We start from the raw sequence: 13,090 nt of genomic DNA on the forward strand, positions 1-13,090 counted from the left end.
GTAAAATAAAGCTTATGGGTCAAGAGCTGAAAGAGCTGGAGTCACTGCGCCTGCTCTTGTCATCCTTTGGGGACTGGAATTGTAGCTTAACACATCACAGCAACCTTAGGGCTGGTAAAGGCAGTGTATTCTTCTTGAGCCGAGATCACTCTAGGCCTGTGACATGGATGCAGAGGCTGGGTATTGCCACTAATAGTAGAACAGGATGTGTGGAGTGGGGAAAGGGGGCCGCAAGCTTGCGCCTGAATACCCCGTCGATGGTAGAATATTGCCTGTGCCTGTGATGGCACCTCTTGGGGCGCACTGTGGGGCTGGGAAGTGGACTGCGGGGCTGGCAATTTGAATGAAAATGGCAAAGGCACTAGACCTGTGAACGGGGCTGCGGGCATCCAGGAGAACTTATGCAGGGGTGTGCAAAGTGACTGGGGACTGCTCGGTGGGAGCTAAAATCACTGCGGGGCTAGCATATGGATGGTGGGGTGGCCTTCCAGAGGCTCGTGCCAGAGCTGAATTGTCGCCGAGCTGGAGCCAAGAGCCAGATGCTGCCATTTGAAGCTGGAGAAACACAGAGCTGGGGCTGGAAGAAGAGAGCTGGCAGTAAAATAAAGCTTATGGGTCAAGAGCTGAAAGAGCTGGAGTCACTGCGCCTGCTCTTGTCATCCTTTGGGGACTGGAATTGTAGCTTAACACATCACAGCAACCTTAGGGCTGGTAAAGGCAGTGTATTGTTCTTGCGCCGAGATCACTCTAGGCCTGTGACATGGATGCAGGGGCTGGGTATTGCCACTAATAGTAGAACAGGATGTGTGGAGTGGGAAAGGGGGCCGCAAGCTTGCGCCTGAATACCCCGTCAATGGTAGAATATTGCCTGTGCCTGTGATGGCACCTCTTGGGGTGCGGCTGAAATCTCTGTGGGGCTGGGAAGTGGACTGCAGGGCTGGCAATTTGAATGAAAATGGCAAAGGCACTAGACCTGTGAACAGGGCTGCGGGCATCCAGGAGAACTTATGCAGGGGTGTGCAAAGTGACTGGGGACTGCTCGGTGGGAGCTAAAATCACTGCGGGGCTAGCATATGGATGGTGGGGTGGCCTTCCAGAGGCTCGTGCCAGAGCTGAATTGTCGCCGAGCTGGAGCCAAGAGCCAGATGCTGCCATTTGAAGCTGGAGAAACACAGAGCTGGGGCTGGAAGAAGAGAGCTGGCAGTAAAATAAAGCTTATGGGTCAAGAGCTGAAAGAGCTGGAGTCACTGCGCCTGCTCTTGTCATCCTTTGGGGACTGGAATTGTAGCTTAACACATCACAGCAACCTTAGGGCTGGTAAAGGCAGTGTATTGTTCTTGCGCTGAGATCCCTCTAGGCCTGTGACATGGATGCAGAGGCTGGGTATTGCCACTAATAGTAGAACAGGATGTGTGGAGTGGGGAAAGGGGGCCGCAAGCTTGCGCCTGAAAACCCCGTCGATGGTAGAATATTGCCTGTGCCTGTGATGGCACCTCTTGGGGCGCACTGTGGGGCTGGGAAGTGGACTGCGGGGCTGGCAATTTGAATTAAAATGGCAAAGGCACTAGACCTGTGAACGGGGCTGCGGGCATCCAGGAGAACTTATGCAGGGGTGTGCAAAGTGACTGGGGACTGTTCGGTGGGAGCTAAAATCACTGCGGGGCTAGCATATGGATGGTGGGGTGGCCTTCCAGAGGCTCGTGCCAGAGCTGAATTGTCGCCGAGCTGGAGCCAAGAGCCAGATGCTGCCATTTGAAGCTGGAGAAACACAGAGCTGGGGCTGGAAGAAGAGAGCTGGCAGTAAAATAAAGCTTATGGGTCAAGAGCTGAAAGAGCTGGAGTCACTGCGCCTGCTCTTGTCATCCTTTGGGGACTGGAATTGTAGCTTAACACATCACAGCAACCTTTGGGCTCTTAAAGGCAGTGTATTGTTCTTGCGCCGAGATCACTCTAGGCCTGTGACATGGATGCAGGGGCTGGGTATTGCCACTAATAGTAGAACAGGATGTGTGGAGTGGGGAAAGGGGGCCGCAAGCTTGCGCCTGAATACCCCGTCGATGGTAGAATATTGCCTGTGCCTGTGATGGCACCTCTTGGGGTGCGGCTGAAATCTCTGTGGGGCTGGGAAGTGGACTGCAGGGCTGGCAATTTGAATGAAAATGGCAAAGGCACTAGACCTGTGAACGGGGCTGCGGGCATCCAGGAGAACTTATGCAGGGGTGTGCAAAGTGACTGGGGACTGCTCGGTGGGAGCTAAAATCACTGCGGGGCTAGCATATGGACGGTGGGGTGGGCTTCCCGAGGCTCGTGCCAGAGCTGAATTGTCGCCGAGCTGGAGCCAAGAGCCAGATGCTGCCATTTGAAGCTGGAGAAACACAGAGCTGGGGCTGGAAGAAGAGAGCTGGCAGTAAAATAAAGCTTATGGGTCAAGAGCTGAAAGACCTGGAGTCACTGCGCCTGCTCTTGTCATCCTTTGGGGACTGGAATTGTAGCTTAACACATCACAGCAACCTTAGGGCTGGTAAAGGCAGTGTATTGTTCTTGCGCTGAGATCCCTCTAGGCCTGTGACATGGATGCAGAGGCTGGGTATTGCCACTAATAGTAGAACAGGATGTGTGGAGTGGGGAAAGGGGGCCGCAAGCTTGCGCCTGAAAACCCCATCGATGGTAGAATATTGCCTGTGCCTGTGATGGCACCTCTTGGGGTGCGGTTGAAATCTCTGTAATGCTGGGAAGTGGACTGCAGGGCTGGCAATTTGAATGAAAATGGCAAAGGCACTAGACCTGTGAACGGGGCTGCGGGCATCCAGGAGAACTTATGCAGGGGTGTGCAAAGTGACTGGGGACTGCTCGGGGGGAGCTAAAATCACTGCGGGGCTAGCATATGGATGGTGGGTTGGGCTTCCAGAGGCTCGTGCCAGAGCTGAATTGTCGCCGAGCTGGAGCCAAGAGCCAGATGCTGCCTTTTGAAGCTGGAGAAACACAGAGCTGGGGCTGGAAGAAGAGAGCTGGCAGTAAAATAAAGCTTATGGGTCAAGAGCTGAAAGAGCTGGAGTCACTGCGCCTGCTCTTGTCATCCTTTGGGGACTGGAATTGTAGCTTAACACATCACAGCAACCTTAGGGCTGGTAAAGGCAGTGTATTGTTCTTGCGCCGAGATCCCTCTAGGCCTGTGACATGGATGCAGGGGCTGGGTATTGCCACTAATAGTAGAACAGGATGTGTGGAGTGGGGAAAGGGGGCCGCAAGCTTGCGCCTGAAAACCCCATCGATGGTAGAATATTGCCTGTGCCTGTGATGGCACCTCTTGGGGTGCAGCTGCAATCTCTGTAATGCTGGGAAGTGGACTGCGGGGCTGGCAATTTGAATGAAAATGGCAAAGGCGCTAGACCTGTTAACGGGGCTGCGGGCATCCAGGAGAACTTATGCAGGGGTGTGCAAAGTGACTGGGGACTGCTCGGTGGGAGCTAAAATCACTGCTGGGCTAGCATATGGATGGTGGGGTGGGCTTCCAGAGGCTCGTGCCAGAGCTGAATTGTCGCCGAGCTGGAGCCAAGAGCCAGATGCTGCCATTTGAAGCTGGAGAAACACAGAGCTGGGGCTGGAAGAAGAGAGCTGGCAGTAAAATAAAGCTTATGGGTCAAGAGCTGAAAGAGCTGGAGTCACTGCGCCTGCTCTTGTAATCTTTTGGGGACTGGAATTGTAGCTTAACACATCACAGCAACCTTAGGGCTGATAAAGGCAGTGTATTGTTCTTGCGCCGAGATCACTCTAGGCCTGTGACATGGATGCAGGGGCTGGGTATTGCCACTAATTATAGAACAGGATGTGTGGAGTGGGGAAAGGGGGCCGCAAGCTTGCGCCTGAAAACCCCGTCGATGGTAGAATATTGCCTGTGCCTGTGATGGCACCTCTTGGGGCGCACTGTGGGGCTGGGAAGTGGACTGCGGGGCTGGCAATTTGAATGAAAATGGCAAAGGCACTAGACCTGTGAACGGGGCTGCGGGCATCCAGGAGAACTTATGCAGGGGTGTGCAAAGTGACTGGGGACTGCTCGGTGGGAGCTAAAATCACTGCGGGGCTAGCATATGGATGGTGGGGTGGCCTTCCAGAGGCTCGTGCCAGAGCTGAATTGTCGCCGAGCTGGAGCCAAGAGCCAGATGCTGCCATTTGAAGCTGGAGAAACACAGAGCTGGGGCTGGAAGAAGAGAGCTGGCAGTAAAATAAAGCTTATGGGTCAAGAGCTGAAAGAGCTGGAGTCACTGCGCCTGCTCTTGTCATCCTTTGGGGACTGGAATTGTAGCTTAACACATCACAGCAACCTTAGGGCTGGTAAAGGCAGTGTATTCTTCTTGAGCCGAGATCACTCTAGGCCTGTGACATGGATGCAGGGGCTGGGTATTGCCACTAATAGTAGAACAGGATGTGTGGAGTGGGGAAAGGGGGCCGCAAGCTTGCACTTGAATACCCTGTCGATGGTAGAATATTGCCTGTGCCTGTGATGGCACCTCTTGGGGTGCGGCTAAAATCTCTGTGGGGCTGGGAAGTGGACTGCGGGGCTGGCAATTTGAATGAAAATGGCAAAGGTGTTTGATGGGGGTCTCAGAGCAGCACCAGGTGTGAGTGTGAAAATGGTGGGGGCTCGGAGCAGCCCAGGTGTGAGTGTGAGGATGAGGAGTCGCTCGGAGCAGCCGAGGTGTGAGTGTGAGGATGATGGGGGCTCGGAGCAGCCCAGGTGTGAGTTGTGAGGATGAAGGGGGTTCCGAGCAGCCCAGGTGTGAGTGTGAGGATGATTAGGGGCTGGCTCATGCCGGGGCGAGGCTGTTTTAGGGGGAGGCTTTGCCTCAGCTCTCTTTTGCATGGAGCAGCTGAGTGGAGGGGTTTATGGGCCGCTCCCGGCGCTGTCTCATGGAAGGACTGCGAGAGCTTCCCGCAGGGTCGGGGGGAACACCTGGATCCGCGCTTGGGTACGTAGAGCATCGCTTAAAGGAGGTGCCGAGGGACGAATCTTTGTGCCGGGGAGCAGCAGCCGAACAGGTGAGCCCGTGTGGGTTCGGAGTGGGGAATTTTCTCCTTCCCCTTTGCAATTTCATCTTGCCAGTCCCTCCCCGGTTTCCCATGAACAAAAATGGAGCTTATGAAGACAAAAGGAATTAAGGAGAAGGAAGTAGCTCCTCTTCTTTTATTGTCTGCATTTGAACAGAAGGGATCCCTCTTCACTTGTGGTTTTAAGGGTGTTGATTGCAGGAAAAGCTGCCTTTGCCAGGGTGTTAGGGGTATCACAGGGGTGACAGGGAATCCCTGTGTTCTATTTTAAGGGGAATGGGAAAAGTATTCTTGTGGTGTTATGGGTTTGATTTGAAGGCAGCCACCCCGTTTTCATCACCCTCGGGTTTAAATGGAGGGGGCAGCCCGGGTGTCCCTCATTTTCAAGGGTTTGAATGGAGGTCGAAATCCCCCTTTCCCATCAGTCGAAGGCTTTCATTTGAGGAGCACCCCTTTTTTCTGCTGTTGTAGGGGGTGAAATTTTAGGGGAGAACGCATTTCTTTGCCCTTGTTGAAGTGAGGTGAGCCCGCCTGCGGCGTCAGTTTCGGGGTTGGCTTGCGGGAAGCCGCAGCTCCGGCAGCATTTGCAGGGCTGCAATGGGGCTGTGCCGCTGCATTGGAGGGCGCTCCTCGTGCCCGCGGCCCGGCCCGGAACGTTCCTGGCCCGGAACGTTCCCGCTCGGGAGCGCTGCTGGCACGGCCCGGGCAGCTGCCGGCGCGCACGGGGGATTTGGCGTGGCCGGGCCGGCCAAGGGCGGCAGTGGCAAAGCCGTGCCGGTGCGAGCCGTGCGAAACCGAGCGGAGCCGGGCCGGGCCGGCCAAGGGCGGCAGAGACGGCGCGGGCGCTGCTGCGTCGGCCCGGGCGGTGCCAGCCACTCCGTCCGCTCCGGGCGCGGGGCTCGGGCGCTGCCGGTAGCCCCAGGCCTGGTGCCGGCCCCGCCGGGCACGGGCAGCGGGTGGGGCTCCCCGGAACGGCGCCGGCCCCGCATGCCGGAGCAGCCGCCGCAGGAGCCGCTTTCCTGCCCGGAGCCGCGCTCCGTGCAGGGCCGGCAGCGAGCGCGGGCTTCGGCCGCTCAAAGTTCGGCGGTGCCGTGGCTCGGAGGCGCTTTGGAGGCCTTGATTGCATCGCTGGGTTCGGTTTGCAGCGGGTGTACGCTAAGGGATACGGTGTTCTTCCTGAGCGGCACGGTTCTCGGTGCCGGTAGGGATGATAAAGGTTCATTTTGGATTGAGTTTTTTAGTCGGATTTTTTTTTTTTCCCGGGGTATTATGTTTAGAAGGGCGCGCAATGGTTTTTACGAGTCGCAGCGTGAAGCAGCGGTTCGGATTTTAATTCTGTTGCGGTGGCTTTTGTTAGCGTGAGTGTGTAGTGTTTGTTTTGGGGGGCTTGACGTAGCGTCGTGTCGTTCATTGCAGCGGGTTTTTAATCTCGATAATTGCATGTGTGTTTATTGTCTTCCAGGGTTTTTATTTATTTGGTTTGTTTGATTGTAGTGTATGTTTTATGGTTACGGGTAATTTGGGGGACATTGTTTATGGTTACGTTTGTCTTTAGTCTTTGTGTTTGTTTCTAGGTGGTATTTTTATTTTGATAGCTTGAGGCACTATGGGTTTATCCAGTGGGGAATAATTTTTTTGTTGCAGATTTATCTAGTTTTTGGTGTTATTCTTGTTGTTGGTTTCTTTATTTTCCTTTTTTGTTGTTGTTGTTGTCTTTTAATGTATTTGAGTATTGTTTATCAGGGGTTTTTTTGGGAACATGGGTATTTATATGGTGGGTTTTTAAAGTATTTATTTATTTGGGTAGTTAATTTCTTAGTTTTTAGTGGTTGAGATGTTTTTCCATTTTGTTAATTAGTTCAGGTTTTAAAGTTATTTTTACAGAGGATTGTTTATTCTTTGAGTTAGTGTAGAGGTCGAATTTTGTTGTTTTTTATTTTTTTTAGTAACGTCGTTCAGGGTGAGTGGCACTGGCTTGAGTTTAGTAGATTGGTTTGACTTTTTTTTAGTACTTTTTGTAATTTGCTGTGTGTGTTTCTAGAGGATTTTCTTTTATTTTGGTTCCATTTTTCTGTCGTGATGAGAATTGTTATTGAAAAGAGTGTTCTTTGTTTTTTTGCTGACACTTGTTTGGCTGTTGGAGGTATCTTGATGTTTTTGGAAGATATTGGTGGGAATTTGATGCTGTTTGTTTTGTCATTTCATTTAGGAATTGGATTTTAAATATGCAATTATGACTCTAACTATATTGAAACAAAAGAAATAGATGTGTAGCAATGGGAATGAGCCAATTTTATTTTTATATATTCGGTCAATTTTTAAAATTTAACATGTAACATAAGTCATTATATGTTACAATAAGTTACTCTAATTTTAATAGAGTATTGTGTATGTTTATAGATATATGAATAGAGAATATAAATGTAAATACAACCAAAACAAAAATACAAATATATAAATGTATTGCAACTATATGCAGATATATAAAAAATTAATAATAAATTGTAAATGTAAAATAACATGAATTGTAAAATATATAATACACGTAATACTGCATATATTTTATGAAAAATATTATAGGAAATGGATATAAAATAGATATAAATATGGATGTGATATATCTATCTATCTATATCTATCATTTGTTGTATATTATGATAAATATAAATATAAAAAAAATTTAGGTAGTTTAAAATAATGGATGGTTTTGTTTTTTCTTTGCCAAAGCAGGGGTTTTCGTGTAAAAATTACAAATACAAATAATATAAAGGTAGAAATATAAGTATAGAAATATACCATAAACACATTAAAGATTTATATAAAAATTAGAAATATAAGGAAAAATAGGTTGTAGCAGTAGATATGGTAAATAATTTAAAAAATAATTCCCGTATATTTTTTGAATAAGGTGCATATTCTATATAGTTATTAATATAATGCATCAATATAAACTATAAACATATATAAAATATCAACTATCCATAAGAAGGAATAAAAGCTCTGTGTCACGTGCAGCAGTAGAAAATTTCAGGCTCCCAGGGAATAAATAGTTTTCTTTAAATCATTTTCGTTTTAGAGTTTTTTTTTTTACTCCCGGGTAGCCTGAAAGTTTCTACTGCTGCTTTTTTATTCTAAAGGTGGAAAGGTAAACCAAGATCAGAAATAGAAGAAAGGCAAAGGGAAGGGAAGGGAAGGGAAAGGAAAGGAAAGGAAAGGAAAGGAAAGGAAAGGAAAGGAAAGGAAAGGAAAGGAAAGGAAAGGAAAGGAAAGGAAAGGAAAGGAAAGGAAAGGAAAGGAAAGGAAAGGAAAGGAAAGGAAAGGAAAGGAAAGGAAAGGAAAGGAAAGGAAAGGAAAGGAAAGGAAAGGAAAGGAAAGGAAAGGAAAGGAAAGGAAAGGAAAGGAAAGGAAAGGAAAGGAAGCAGGAGAGCAAGAAGGAAGGGAAGGGGTGAAAAATAAAACCGAGTGAAAAAAGTAAAAAGAGTTGGAAGGAAAAAGAGAGGGCATTCGGGAGGAGCGGTGCTGCCTCAGGTGCTTCCCCGCGCTGGGGCGAAGGACCCGTTTGATGCCCGGGAGGGACTGCAGCTCCCAGTGGTGGGGGACGGAGCCGTGGCTGTCAGCCCGAGACTACAACTCCCGGCAGACCGTGCTGCCGGCGCGGCGTGTGACGCAACGGCTGACGCGGCACATGAGTGGCTGGCGTGCTAGGCGGCCGCGCGGGGCTGTGCGTGCGCAGCTGCCGGCGCCTCTCCCGCGCGGGACAGCGACGCTGGAGGGGCGGAGCCTCCGTCTGGCCGCCCGCACCGAGCTGAGCAGCGCGGAAGGAGCGTCCGCCCGGTTCCTCGGCCTCACCCAGCGGTGCCGGGGGCGGGGGCGCTGCCGCCCGCCGATGGCGGAGGGCGAGGCGGTGCTTTGCTGCCGCGGGCCGGGAGCTGCAGGAGCCGCCCCGGGCGAGCGGCGCCGGCCGCTCCCGCGGTCCCGGTGGGGCGGCTGCCCTCAGGCTGGCGGAGGCGCCGGAGGAGCCCCCGAGCTGCAGCCGTCTCCCTCGGGCTGCTGCCGGTGCTGCGGGCGGAGGCGGCTCCGCCGCGTGTTGGGCGTTGCGAGCAGGGAGCGCTGCGATATCGCCGGCATGACGGGGCTGCTGCCTGCGTTAGTGCTCGCGGCTCTTTGTGCCATGGAAAAGGATGGAGCGGCGCTGAGCGGGACACCCAGAGATGGCCGGGAGAATGCCCAGCGCAGGGAGCGGGCGGGCTGTATGCTTCGGATGGCACAGGTGCGAGCTGCAAAGTCTCCCCCCCCTTCCGCCCCTGCCGTCCTGAGCCCCGGGGAAAATGCTTTCCAGCATTGTCGAGCTTCTGAAAGACAAAACTTGTGATTTGACACTAGCATCCAGAAAAGGTTTCTGTCTAGATTAGCAAATGCCTGAATTGTTCTTGGTTATATCCCATGACCGGTTTTAGGCAGTGACTTTATACTGCTTTTAGGATTTTCTTGTACACTGGTGAGAAAATAGGCAGGTCTGATAGTGGTTTCACTTTTTTTCTACTTCACGTTCCATAAGATTCTTTTATCCAAGTGATTGTTTTAAAATTCTACTGTAAGCGTTTGTGGTTCACTTTTTTTTTCTTTGCAGCACCCGGGCCTTTTTTTTTTCTCTAAATCGGGAGTAAATATAGCTGAGTAAAATTACCTTGGTTATCTTCCTTCTTTTTAAACTTAATTGTTTTTATTAATAATTCTATTTGAGTATGCAGAAAAAGTGGGTATGTCCTGTAATCTATGCTAGCTTTTCTCGTTTACAGGGTACTCACAAAATATGTCTCCCTTAGTGTCCCACAGAAACATTCTGGGTGAAATCTGAATTAAGGTATATGTTTTCAAATAAGTAATCAGTTTAGATATTTGCCTGTGTACCTTTTCCTGTAATTCAGAGCTTGCGTTCTGTGGGTTTTATGATAAACCTGTAAAACATGTAAGAATGGTTTTGCAAGTCTGAATCGTTGAAGGCAGCAATAAGTGGATTTAGAGCCTGTTCTTGAGCAGACAAAGGCAAAAAGTGTGACTTTGATCCTGAACTTGTCGTTTTTCATTTGACTTGCCTTTAATTATTGAAGAAGAGAGAGAACTAGTAAAAGAAAATGAATTGGTTATTGAGCACTCCTAAAAAGCTCACCATGATTCTGTGTAGAGCCAAAGTGAAGGATGATGGAACAGAGCTCTGTCCATTAGAAGGAAATAAACCTGATGTCCACGCAGAGTCTTACTAATTTCTGTTTTTAAAATGCAAAATAAGTTTAGGAAGTGTTGGAAGTTAGTATTTTGGGAAAGAAATGGTAGTTCCACAAAACATTCCATTCCATTTAAGAGAGACCCTTGGACTGATTCATGTCTTTTTATAACTTTGCAATATAGAACTAATCCATATTTTGTTTCTCACATTAGGGCGCATTCTTCACTTCCTGGATTTTTAGTGGAAGGAAATGCAAGAGCGGAAAAGCTGACAATGGTCATTTCTAACACATTGCCAAATATTTTTGAACAAGCAAAATTGAGTCATGCCTTTTTCCACCAAAATGCACAAGCACTCATGCGAATGTTCCAAATCACTAAAAGTCAAGCTAAAGCTATCATTCATACTTGCCCTGACTGTCAATTGGTACAACCTCCTGTTTCTACAGGAGCAATCAACCCCCGAGGCTTACAAAGCCTACAGTTGTGGCAAACAGGTGTTACTAAATAGCCTTCTTTTGGTAAATTTAAAAATATTCATGTTTCCATAGACACGTTCTCTGGTGCAGTTTTTGCTTCCCTTCACACAGGTGAAACTGGCAGCCATGCCTGTCATCATTTCCTGCAAGCTTTTGCTTCATTGGGTAGACCCCAAGAAGTAAAAACTGACAATGGTCCCGCATACATATCTCAAAAATTGGCCACATTTTTAAATGAATGGGGTGTTCGACACATTTTTGGTATTCCCCACTCTCCCACAAGCCAAGCAATCATTGAAAGAACGCATCAAACCTTAAAACGCGTATTAGATCAACAGAGAGGGGGAAGGGAAATCACCCCACAGATGAGACTGAGTAAGGCTTTGTATGGTTTTAATTTTCTAAATAGTTCAAGTACAGAACCAGATCCACCAATCTTTAGACACTTTTCAAATAGCACACAGGCAAAACTGAAAGAACATCCTCCTCTTCTAATTAGAAACCCTGACTCTGGACAGATGGAAGGCCCGTTTCAATTAATAACGTGGGGCAAAGGGTATGCTTCTATTTCCACAGGTGCTGGAAGAATTAAGTGGGTTCCTGCCAAAAACGTCAAACCGTATCGCACTTCAGAACCTGTTGTCGAGCCTAGAACTGAGGAAGCGAGTACGCAGACGTGGACCGAATGGAAGGATCCCGGGTCTCGCCTGACGCCTCTTGTGCCTGACGTTCTTTGTGCATCGGTGGAACCCATGAACTCTGATTTTGTGCCAATGTTATTTATGAGTATACGAATTGAATGCTGAATGTTTGTTTTGCAAAGCTAATTTTTGGCTGAAAATTTAGGTTCTTGTTTTTATTTAGAAAGAATTCTGCCAAAACTTAGTTCTTGAAAGAGATGGGGCAGAATCAAATGGTATACTTGTTTTGCTTGATTTTAATTGTTTTTTGTCGTGCAGATTTGCCTGCGGATCAACCGAAAACGAGTGTTTGGGTGACCTTAGCCAAGGCTGCCGGATCGGATACTATATGTCTGTCTAATTCGGAACCAGAAAAGCCTTTCTCAACCTGTTTGGTTGGTGTGCCAGTGAAAGAGTTTCCTTTGGTCAGAAAAGAATCCAATGGTAAACCAGGTGGAATTGACAATGGAAACAGTCCTTCCTTCAATTGGAACATTTGTTTGAAAAAACTTCTCAGGGCAGCAAATGTTTCAAACAGTTGGGATGTGTTTCTGGAGACGGACCAATATCCACGGCAATTGCCAGAAGGGTATTGGATCATTTGCGGAGACAGAGGTTGGCAAGGCATTCCAGCCCACCTTGAAGGTGGCCCTTGTAGCATTGGTATGCTTACCATAATTGCCCCCACTGCCAAAGCAGTGATGAAAAAGAAACAAAGGAAAACAAGAGCTGTTCCTCATTATGATGAGAACTGTCAGAGTGATTTTATGCCTTGGAATGCCGCCAGAAGGCTTTCAGCAGGTATATTTCTACCCCAATTGGCTTCAGCTGTGGCATTGAGACAATTAGATCGAGTTGGATGTTGGCTGAGCAAACAAGCTAATGCCACATCCTCCGCAATCAGTGATATGTTGACCGATGTTGATAGTATTAGACATGCTACTCTTCAAAACAGAGCAGCCATTGATTTTCTTTTACTGGCACAAGGACATGGTTGTGAGGAATTTGAAGGATTGTGTTGTATGAATTTGTCTGATCGTTCTGAATCCATTCACAAAAGCATTCAAAAATTAAAGGATCTGACAGCCCAAATTAAAGAAGATGGAGGTTCCTGGTTGGATGATTTGTTTCAAAATTGGAGTTTTGCACCTTGGCTAAGGCAACTTTGCAAGATAGGTCTTTACATATTAGGTGTTCTAATACTGATATTGATAGTGGCACCTTGTATACTCTGTTGTGTTCGGCGAATGATGAACAAAACAGTCCGAGAAGTTTTTGTCATTCAAGCAGGAGAACTAGGAAGTAGAAGCGCAGAGAGTGTACGAAATCTCACGAAAGCAGTAGATGAGGGTATTGACATGAACGAAGGTTTTGAATTAAGGCCTTGGAATCGACCAGAGTTTTTTGAACGATGCCTTGTGACTGTTGCCAAACGTGATTCATAGCTCTCTTTCAGGGATTGGGTCTTCACAGCATTAAGTTGCTGTGCCGTAATATAGCAATGCTTCAGTTTAGTGAAAATAGGTCTTCAGCAGATAATAGGCAGAAATTTTGCAATAGAGCTATGAAACGCAAATAGCAAGCGACAAGAAAATGAAAGCTTCTGGGTCAAACAGAGAGGGGGAAATGTTGGAATCCATAAGGTTAGAGGATTTTTAA

The sequence above is a fragment of the Melospiza melodia genome, chromosome W (genome assembly GCF_035770615.1).
Source record: "Melospiza melodia melodia isolate bMelMel2 chromosome W, bMelMel2.pri, whole genome shotgun sequence".
Lineage (NCBI taxonomy): Eukaryota > Metazoa > Chordata > Aves > Passeriformes > Passerellidae > Melospiza > Melospiza melodia.